The sequence below is a fragment of the Argiope bruennichi genome, chromosome 7 (assembly GCF_947563725.1).
Source record: "Argiope bruennichi chromosome 7, qqArgBrue1.1, whole genome shotgun sequence".
NCBI lineage: Eukaryota > Metazoa > Arthropoda > Arachnida > Araneae > Araneidae > Argiope > Argiope bruennichi.
The window spans coordinates 106,654,756-106,666,768 of record NC_079157.1 but is presented as its reverse complement, the minus strand read 5'-3'; the positions used below and the strand labels follow the sequence as shown (position 1 = coordinate 106,666,768).

At 31.4% G+C, this 12,013-nt stretch overlaps 1 long non-coding RNA gene across 1 annotated transcript; it reads right to left on the bottom strand.

Moving 5' to 3' along the window:
* Positions 1 to 1,059: 1,059 nt before the first annotated feature.
* LOC129976167 (uncharacterized) lies at positions 1,060 to 11,360 on the bottom strand. Its single transcript, XR_008785095.1, has 3 exons — positions 11,228 to 11,360; positions 6,701 to 6,887; positions 1,060 to 4,154 (listed from the first exon to the last, which is right to left on the bottom strand). It is a non-coding gene; the product is annotated as an uncharacterized LOC129976167 (long non-coding RNA).
* Positions 11,361 to 12,013: the final 653 nt, after the last annotated feature.

The window sequence follows — 12,013 nt, the reverse complement described above, 5'->3', positions numbered from 1 at the left end:
TGGATCCCAAACAGCTCGAAGAGTAGGAAAGACTGAATAGGCTAATCATTAACAGTGAAGTCCGAAAATTTCGAGGATAAAATCTTCACAACGAGTTATCCTTTATAAAATATTTGCCGCCATTTCTGCCAATAAATGTAGATAGATACAACCGGAAAGAATCTACTGCCTTTTAATCTTGTTTTCAAAAACTTATTTTTAATGCAAGAGGTTCTCGAAATTCGGTACAACTTCCATTTTATTTTAACTACACCTAAAAGCCACCATTGGATGTAAAGTTTAAATTTCTGTCTTATGGGTCAATTTCATTTGAGACAAAGGTTTGTCACCACCTATGTAACCTTAGAATTCTTTTGTATTCCGGGCATTATCAAAAAGGATTAATTTTATTCTTCATCTATGCGATTTGTAGCCATGTAATGTTTATTTCATAAATACCACTTCCATTTAGACTAAATCGGATGGGATCCGGCTTTAGATAAGAAGGCGAGTTGTACGATTCTGAACGGATAATCCGTTCGATACATGTACATGGCAAACTTTCAAATTTTAGACACAGAAATATTGGCGGGTAAAATTCCAAGTTTCTCGAAACTAAATCCTCGGAAAAGATTAAACTCTTTACTTTGTTCAGAAAAGTATTTTAATTAAAAGCCAAATGCTAACTTTAAAATATGCCATTGAGACTTCTGTCAGTCTGTAAGAGTAAATTAAAGTTTCAATTAGGTGATTTATATATAGTTTACAGATTAATTTCAATTACATTGAAGCATTGTAATTATGTAGAAAAAATGTTTCTAAATATTCTTTGTTGTTAAAATTATGAATTTCTTATATAATTGATCTAAGAATTTTGTACCGTTATCTATGAAGAGATTATATTGACAATTTTTTGTTTAACGAAGCAGGAAAATTATGCCATGCTAACTTAATATTCTATAGTGAATTTAAGCATTCAACTGGTAGTTTGGATGTTCACTCAGTGAATTATGTAGTCTGCGTTTGCATCATTTCATTATAAACATTTTCGACAGTAAAGATTTTACGGTGTTTATGCTCCTAAATCAAGGAATAGATTTTATGTTTACTTTTTTCCAAAAGGGAGCAATGGAAACTAAATAAATTGCATCAAAAATGAATTATAGAACTTCTAGCGTACTTTTAAAGTTGGAGCAAGAGGAGAAACTATGGCGAAATACTTTTGGATGAACTTCATATTTTTCCTCCATACTTCCAAATTGAAAGTATAAATTAAGCTTCTTCGTAATCTAGGGGGATGGGGCATTAAATTTTACAATATGAATATATTCCCATCCTCACCAGCCGGCTGGTACCCAACCCATTGAAATTTCTTAAGGGGAAGGAGAAAGGAAGAATTGTTCTGAAACAACCTTCTATTTTTCATTATAAACCTGTATTGTTTTTCCCTATGAATTCCCTAACTAAAAGTGCGCGCGCACCTCCCTTACAATTCCCTCCTACAACCCTTCCTAAAATAAGAAGCTTAGCTTTATACTTCAACTTTGGAGTGAGGAGAAAAGATTGAAGTTTCGTTGAATCACTGCAGTTGAAATGAACACATGTCATTTGATGCCTTTCCTCTAAATGAAATACGATTTCTGCATTTAATGTGCATGACAAATGATCTTGTCAGAAAGATCCAAGTTCTGGTTTAAGCAAGATAAATCTGGCATAGTATGGGGCAAATTTTGAGAGAGGACAAACTGCTCTGAAGTTAAGAGTAAGAACTGGATTTCTGGTATAAAAGCCTCAATGCTGTGAGCATGTTATTGATTGATGGATAGTTTGGGAGATTTTGGTAATATACAGGGACAAATACTGTGAAATAGATTTTGAATCGTTTGCATTGAATATGGCTTTCTGGGTTGGGCATAGAAAGAATGCGTTGTTTTCTGCTATCTAGATATACATATTTTAAGTTATTTCTTTTAACCTACAGTTCTTCTACAGACTTACAGATACAAGCATTTTAATTCTCAATTCTAGAAATGCTAAATTGAATACTAATTGATCATGTGAATTATACACCAAATTACCGTGAGGAAATCGAAGTTTAAGAGGCTGAGTTGTAAGGCAATCGAGTTCATAAAACATTTCATATTTTATAATTTGGGCTGAATAGTCATTTGATTAAATACCGATTCCCTGTATAAAGCCATCAGGCACCTTGTCATCGTACCAAATCATCGATTTTCAGATTTTGGGACAAGCGCTAATTTGGCTATGCCAGAACACGCACAAGTAAGCAACAATTATTGCTGAACTTTTAAAATGGCAATCTATTAAATACAAAATGTTCACAAAATCCACATGCATGAGAATTTAAACGAATTTGGAGAGCAAAATGGATCAACGACAGAAAGACTGGTGACAAAATTCATTTTTATGATGTGAAGACGCATATCCGAAGGTACAATTATAAAATTATAATTTTTCAGATATATTTCAAAAATTTAAGAACAGGAGCTTTAAGTAGAATATCCAAAATAAGATGAGATATTTGAAAGAAGTTCAACGTTGTGAAGTGTGGAAGTACGAAAGATACAAATGCACAGATACTTTGCAAGGAATTAAAAAATATTGAACAATTAAATGAAGCTTCCACCAACAAATAAGAGTGAATCGTTCAATCAAGTTAAGATGGAGCTTTTCGCTCGATCATGTGGCCCAAAAGTCTATTAGATTTGAATATAAAGAGATTGTTACGAATGCCCTAATTATTTTGATTGAGGAATCGAACCTGAAAAATCCCTTGTAATCCAGAAGTATAAATACGTGGATCACTGAAGGTTTAGTTATATTAACGTCACGTTTTATAGCAACACTAGGGCTATTTTCGGACGCACCTCGTAATTTTGAATCGAGGTCATATGACGAAAACGACACCCGAGCTAACACCGCCTCTTAAATTCTACACCACAACATGGGAAGGAAGTTTGGCCCCGATGGATTTAGCGAGCGTCAGATTCACTTACAAGACTGTTCTTCGGTGGAATCGAGTCTCGAACTTGACTTTACCTCGAGACTTTACCATCAAGCCCCTGGATCACTTACGCGGCCCCTGGATCACTGAAGGATCAGTCAACCAGTTTTCTTCAACACAAAGCCGAAAACCTTATCAGTAGCAATGTATCCTGCTAATCAAGAAGTTTGCTTCGACTTCAAAATTGACACACAAAATTGTACAATCTTCTTACAACACCCTGCTTCCAGTTAAATAAAATGTTCAAGTTCAAATGATGCTAATAAAAATTTTCATGAAGTACAATCCCAATACTGTGTTCCATCAGCTCTTAAGTGTCAAAAAGTTTAAAGTACTCTACTGAAAATATCTATTAAACATTACGTGATTAAAATCTGCATTTACTAATCTGCCTATGGCTGGGGATTTCCGAAACCTCTCCCTTTCATAGGAACGCAATATCCACACGTCAATCTTGGTACTACTTATTGGGTTGACAATGGATGGGATGTAACAGGTTGGAAAAGGGATAGCTTTCAATTGGCTCGAGACAACACGCTTTCAGTTGAAAATATAAGTTTGGCGACTTTCCGGTACGAGATCTGTCGTTCATTTAAACTTTAATGCCAAGTAAATGAGTAGCATTCTCTACTTTGTTGTTCACAAGTAAATTTCAGACTTCCGAAATGGTGCAAAAACTTTGAATTCTATGGCATACAAACTGCTATAATAGCCTTTATGAATTGGAGAGTACTTGCTAAAATTGCTTTTCTAATATTAAAACATACAATCAGACAAAGAACGTTTTGTACATATTCGTTTTTGCTGATTAATGGAAGATATTCCAGTATAAATATTAAATTATGAGGAATGACATGATTACCAAAGGTTTGCAAGATATTTTCAACAGCATTTTACCAACTATTTAAACAGGAAAATAGAACAAACAAAAAGTGTCACCATGATAAATCCATGTTCGCATAGAAAGAACCCCAGATTCTCAAAAATCTTCAAGCCAAAGGCGTACAACTGTCCGTGAGTGATAAATTGATGTCTAAATTGTTCGGGACCAAAAATTCTGCGGCATCTTGAATTAAGTCAGATTCTTCACTCGCACTTCATCTTTCAATAGTAGATGTAGAAGAATCAATGGAACAAGAACTAAGATATCCTAAAAAATAAAACACCTTTACAAATATATTCAGAAAAAATTTGAAAATAAACGAAAAAAATAGCTTTTAATCAACCATACAATTTCTTAGCCGTACTTTGTCCTTTAAATATTTGTTACTTTAGCAATTAACAAATACGCAATAGATTAGTTTATGACAATCGAAGCAAGCCACACAAATCGGTTATGTTGAATATTTAGTTCAAATTAACAATACTTTCCAAAAAACGGTGAAAATTAATATCCAAGTTTAAAAAAACAGTGTCCAAATTACACTTGCAAGCTATTTTTCCATTCCAGTTTATTTTCCTCAACCACAGACATTTAAATAATGAAACGTTAGAATTAATGTCGTGGAGTTTCTTCGTAGAGTCTTGTAGCGAATAGGTTCTATATACGAATCGAATCTGAGAACCTATTCAAAAAGTTTAACTAGTTGTAATGTTAATCGCACTGCTTTAGTAAATACATGCTACACAAAGCAAAGAACCCTGTAAAAATAGATGCTCGCTAAAAAATAAATAATTGTAGAAAATTGTCAACTTGTTTCACACTTAATCTTGTTTCTGTATGCAGAAATTAAATGTATCAATCCCGAAGTTTGTGCCAGAAAGAGCCCCGTTTTCTCTAAGAATTTCATTTATTTAGAGTTCAAATTTCAATGCAATAATGACACTAACATTTTTTTTATGATAAAGCCTTTTGGGAAAATATTTGGCGATTTATGCATTCAAATACCCAGCTGTATAGTATAGGATTTGAATTTATTTACGATCAAGTATTTAATAATTCAATGACTATGCTAAGTCATTGACATTTACTTAGCATATCAATGTTTATGCTAAATAAATGTGAATTGGAACGAGATCGGATCCATTTTATGATTTATTGAGATAACCTGATAAATTATTATAACAAACGAAATTTTTCTTTTAAAAATTTTATTTCGTTGAAATTAGTTTCCAAAAGGTGCATCATAATCAAGCAGAACGAGTTCTAGAGGAAAGGTCTGAACGGGTTACTTTGATTAAAACTCCTTGTACTTGAGTTAATCTCGTTCCAGCGATGAATTGTTCAAAAATTGGCGAAGACTGCATGTTAAAGGGTTCATTCATCTTTATGGTTTACCGATGCCATAATAAGACGCAATCGGCATGAAAATACGTTCATATAAAATAGCCATTCGATATAAAAACTATTTCAGTACGACGCAATTCAAAGGTCATTTAATGGTATGATCTTTTTATAGTACTGGAAACCTGTTATAAATTTAAAAAGATTAAATTCGTTGGTGTGTTATTTCCTATACAATGTATTGTTTTTTTTACAAAATGAGTTGATTATTTTACCCAATGCATCATGTATTGCCTGTATACTTACATGTTTTCTTTGTATATAGGGTATTTTGTATACAAGGTTTTCCGATAACAATCATTCAAGATAAATGCACGAATTGCGAAGGTTCAAGTTGCCTAGTTCGTGGGAATAATGCGATTTATCAGTTTTAAAAACTTTTTTTTAAATATTGTCGACGTTATCTTGGTTCCAATAAATACAGCTATAAAATTTACACGTCTCTTTGGGAAAAGTTTCCTTAAGTTTATACCAGTTTCACCATCAATATTTACATTTGCTTCTTCGCCAATTTTTTGGCAGTTTATATTTTCAACAATACCTTTTTCAACAATGAATTGGTTTTTTTTTTATCTAACGGAAATGAAGTCTTAGTAGTCACTTTCATAGAAAAGTGAACATTTTTTTTATTGCAAAATTTATTACAGGACCATTTGTTTTGCATTCGATATTTGTACTCATTCCTCAATTTTGATTACACACCACGCGAGGAACTTTAAAACAAATTTCACAGTTAACTGTTTAAAACCTTTTAACATCGAATTTGAAGGTAGCTGATAAAAACTTTCGATGTAAATTAATAAATTATTCTCTTACTATTAAAAATCTCATGTTAAGGCAGGGTAGCGTAGACTTAAAAACTTTACAGAATGCACAAATACGCTATTTTCAGATTTGCTTTTCATAAACCATGTATCCGATCTTTTGCCACTTGGAATGATATCAATAGCCGTATTAGTTTTCCAAAATTACTGATGCCATTTGATCAAAATTCACACTTCTTTGGCTATTCATCAGCTTTCTACATCTTACGAATTAGAACTAAGGTTCTTAAAAGATTTAAATAGGTTCAGAAGACTTCCCTTCGTTATAAGATACCTAAATTGCATTCAAAGAAAAATTCTCTCCAAGTCGATTTTAATTTGTAGGAAAAATCCAAACAATCTTATTTCTTTAATATATAATACAATAAGATTCGGCCATAAAATTTGTTCTATATTCTTACGAATGAAATCCTCTCATATAATTATACTCCTAACTGGAATACGTAATTTTTTAATACATTTTTGTATGATATTCGAAAACTGCTCTAAAATTCGAAGTTCTTGAAAAATTTCGATAGAAAATTTTGGATGTACAGTTAGATTGTATACAAACTAAAAAAATTAAAAGAATGATTTCATTTTACATACATTCATATTCAAACTGGAATGGCATCATGCATCTTGAGATCCAACTTTATTTCCTTGAAGCGTCAACTATCATCTCAGCAGCAGACAGTTACCGAACCCTTTTGCCATTTTCGGAATTCCGGTATTTTTTATCTCTATTTCCCCATTGTATGTTCTGTCAGCAGTATGGCGATGAAAGGAAAATGGCCTGTAAATGTAGAAAATATCTTTTAGTGAAACTTTTGGTTCAAACAGAGAGTTAATAAATGATATTATAAATTAATATTTGAGTCATTACAAATGCTAACTAGTTTTATTGAAAAGAATAAAAATTGTATTAGAAAAATAATTTCGAAGTAAAAAAATTCGGAAAATGTAATCTTTAAACTCGCTGTCACTGAACTGCGCTATGTAGACATCATGATTTTGATCGACCGTTGACATGTGGCGCCACTGAATGTTGGTACAGACAACTCTTCAGACTCAGTCTCTAGAAATGTCAGAATCCCGCCGCTGTCTCCATGGGCACCGAGTTCAGAACAGTCCCATGCCAATCTAACATTTCCGGCGAATAAAAAAGGGAATAAGGCAATTTAATTAATGTAAGTGTTGCAAGATGAATAACCTGAACATGTATTGAGTACTTCGAGGCTAAAAAGGTTTTATATCGTAAAATATTCTTTATGAAGTCAAGGAAATTAATACAACATTTATCTATGCGATTTATAAGCTAGTGAACCTAATAGAATATGGTAACGATTTGGGTATTGGCAAGATATAGCTCATGTTTCAGACTCGATAATCATATTTATAGGGAAGCGAATTCATCTCATGAATACCAATTTTTAACAATAAAAATACGATATTTGGTTAAATGATTGATTAGAAGATATTTTTAAAAAATTGCTTTAAACCATTATTTTATGCTTTCACACATTCATTGCGATATTTTATAAATCTGTCGCTTTAGTTCAAAGTTGCAGGCTAATTAAAATAAACATTTTACAACTTAAATATCAAAAGATTTAGAAAAGCATATTTTTCTTAATTCCTTGAAGAATTGACTTAATTACCCAATTAGATGCCGCATCCTATTTGGGATATTTTAATTCCTATAATATAACGAGCATCTCGGATAATGAAGCTTTTCTAATCGATTTTTGTCTTAAATATTTTCATTTAATTGCCTATTTAAAAATTTAGTTCGATGCGCGTTCCATACATATGAAAAGGGGTAAAACTTTATAATTGAAATAACATCAGTCGAGGAAATACTCTCAAGTTGAAGGTCACTACTGCAAAGGGCTACAATGGTTTAAACAAATGGCTTCAATAATTTTGTACTTTATAAAATGCAATTTTACATTTGGAAATTGATTTTCAAACGTTGGAAAAAATACTAAATGCATTTTTTCAGGAGAGACAAGTGAATTTTTGATTGCTTGCCTATAGATCAATTCGAATTTCATTTATTTGGCGAGATGAAATCCAAAAATCCAGTTCGCAATTTGATTAATAAATCTCGTAAAGCAATGATTCAGCTTTACAACTATAGGCCCTATCTCTATGAATCGGTGTATTTCCAGTTATCTGTCAAGGAACAATTTCTGCTCACGTGAGAAGAGTATTGAGCATTGTTAACCCCTTAACTGTTTCATTTTCTTTTCTATCTAATAAGATGACACCTATTTTGGGAACATTCTTATTTTGATTCAAATGGAAATTCTTTAAATACTCGACTTATCTATGTATTCGAAGTAATTTTAATATTGAATTATAATCGTTATGAATTGTTTATTTTTTTGCTTACAACTATCAAAATTCGATAAGTCGATGCACGCATGGCACTCGAACAAAACAGTTAAGCGGTTAATTTTAGGATCATTTGTGCATTTTCCAAAAACAGAAACCAGAGAGAGATGCAAATCATCGTGTAATTATATTCATATTTTGACTATGCTAGTATGCGGCTATAGTCAAACTAATCGGTTTAGGATTACTTTTATTACTGAATAATTTCAAAAGAAGCATGGTACTCGTACAGTACAATATTTAGATATCTCCGATACACACATCACAAAGAAAAAAACATCGAAAATAAGGTGGTATCAATGTTAAGTGTAAAAAATAATTTTAGATGAATATGGGCGTTTTTGCAGGAAGCGAGAATTCTGCCATCAAAAATTATCCTTAAATTTCAGTTTTTGCAGTTTTCCCTTAAATAAAACAGCAACTAAAGTTAGTTTCACACGTAGTACTAGAATTACTGGTTTTGAATACTATCAAAATCTAATTCCCAGATATCAGTTTTTCTAAAAGTTGAAATTGTCACAAATTCAGAGACTGATGAAATTAAATCGATTAAAATGAAATTTTTCAAAATTAGAAGTTCAGGAAATAAACTTCAATTATAATTAATAAAAATTAACGTTCGTACTAATAACTCCGGACATTCTTGAGATTTCCGCGTCAACTTTGATGTCTAATCAGTAAGTGAATTCCATAAAATATAGGCTCTGAATTGATTCACAAAAAATTTTAATTGCATTTATTTTGTATTGCTTCATAGAATGCATAGAAAGAATACTCATCCATATTATCTCATTTTCCGTATTTCTACGTAAAGGCAAAATGAGAAGATATTCTAATTAAAAGGTTAAGTAAATTATATAGAAATTCTGTTTAACAAACAGAACAGAAACAGATGAATGAGCGATTTCTATATTAGAAATAAGCTATTAATTTACTCAATAGTTTTATTCATTGGTTAGGAATTCTTGCTTCAGGTCACCAACTGCATATTTAAATGCAAGCAAAGTTCGAAATTTTCGTTAATATGTGAACTAAATTCATATTGAAAACTGAATGGGATTACATGCAACATGTTTAATTGGATCTGTAGGACGAGTTTCATATAATTAATTCTGGTGTATCTATAGAAAATATAAATACATGACAATCAATCGATTTAAAAATCATCGAATTTTGAAATTAACATTAAACGCATTTCGAATTCAATGCCATTCGGGAATTGAAGATGGGATTTTTACCCACGAAGACTCCCATTCTTTGCAATTTTTCAAGAAGGCATACCGGGTTTAGTAGATCTTGAAAATATATAAATATTTACGAAAGAATATGCTGCAGTTAGAGTAAGTGTGCAAAAACTAATTGTTCAATAAAAAAAGGTTAGTCGCGCAGAAACAAGTAAAATAAGAATATTTTGAGATAAAAATTTTAAAATTTTCTGTTTATAAATATTTTAAACAAAATTTGAATGTAATGAGAGGATTATAAAGTTTAATAACATTAGTTTATCTTGCATTGGTCTAGTTTTTTTTCACAATAATTCCATATCATTTAATTCTATAAACAACTCAGTTGAGTTATATATAGAAATATGAGACCTTGTATCAGACTTCAGAGACCCGAACATTTTTTTAAGATAAGAAAATAGGAAAATAGTTCCCGAAATAACTATGGTCAGCTTTCAAATGAATAATGCAGCTATTGTGAAACTGAAAACTTTTCCTCTGAAAAATATCGATTCTCTGGGATATGATCTTAAAGTTCTCTGGTCATGGATTCCTAGCGCTCGTCTTACTGTGTTAAATTTTCACTTTGTCTCACTGTCCCCACGAAAGCCACCATACGAAAAGCAATTTATCTCATTAAGGTTTGCAAGCAAAGATGTTTGCTTTCTATATTGCATGACTCAAACAGGAGACACAAGAGTAGAAAATTGGCCAGGCACGCACTGGGCATTTCTGCTAGCAACTGTCTGAATAACTTCCCATTACCGCATCAAATAGAACTCCGTGACAAAAACATTAGGAATTATTAGACTATAGGATTTATGTGCGTCTTGTAACAAAGAATCATTTATAATATTTGTAATTTAAATCAAAACTGAATGCTCATAAGAAAGTTATTTTGATATTTCAAATTCAACCTCATTAGTTTCAGTGAAAATGCATAACAAGTCAAGATCTAAGATTCTTTACCTTTTAACATGGAGATAAACAGGTATTTTCAAACTATTGTTCATTCGGTAAAAAAAAAAATGCATCAATTTTTAAAAAATTACAACTTTGCATTTGTGAAGATATAATGCGCCTGCTGACACTGTTATAATCTTATTAGGGTTTCTGACTCATTGTACCCGACAAAAATATGAAAAATCGAAGCTATTTATGTGTCAAGGTAACGAATTTATCAGAATTCCCAATTCTATTAATTATTTTTGCTTAAATAAAAATCCGAAAATTATCAGATAATGAAGTTTTAATTTCAAAATCTCTAACTAGTACTCGATTCTCCGATTTTAATTCGATTCGGAATTATATACTTTAAAGAATATAAAAAAAATTTTGGTGAAATAAAAGGACGCTAGTGATAAAAGGTTTCAGAACAGCGGTAGCTCACAATTATAAAATTTGAAAACCACCATAAAGCATCACAGCAAAACAACGAAAGGCAGCTACATATAACAACCCTATCTGAAAATATATAATCCATAGAATAACAAGTACAGAAACATAAAATTACCATATTTAATTTCCATCTTCACTATTAAAACGTCAACAAGGAACATCTCGAAATCGCTTCTGTTCCAAATAATATCTTTTATTTAGTTTGAAGAATTATGGCGATTCCAATATTCTCCGATATGGCAATCTTGAGTGTTTCGTACAAGGAAATGACTGAGTGTGAATCGCTTGAAAATCGCACAAGAAAAGTGCCAACTTAAAATCTTTTCTTTTACGGTAGATGAAAGAAAATAAAATGCCTGTGTTCTTTATTTTACTTCTCCCGAACGGCACATTTCAATGGATTAGCAAGCCTTCTTAAGCTGTTTATCCCAAATGCAAGTGAAGTTGACTTACATAATTTTGTCCATTAAAATATCTCCCTCCTTTGCTATATACAATGTTTTAGTGTAATGACTAAGGGAAAATAATTCAGAAACCGTATGAAATTAAAACATTTTTTTAATGATGTTACATTTAATCACATTAAATTACACTTCCTCTTAGTTTCCATATGTAAATACTTTGAAATCTTCTTTGTCCCTTATTTAATATACAAGGAATGGAAATTTGTTTTACAGATGAAATAAGACCCGAGGTGAAAACGTATAACAAACCCTTAGATAGAACACCAGGAGTGAATAAGACTCTATTATTATTGGTATCAAGTTTACGAAAATTCATTTAAACGATGCCTCGAACTTCTTTATACTTATAAAATAAACAGTTTTTGCAGATTTGAATAGGTTTTCAATTCGAATCTCAACTCTGTCATATACATGTATGTCTTCATGATATTTTTTGA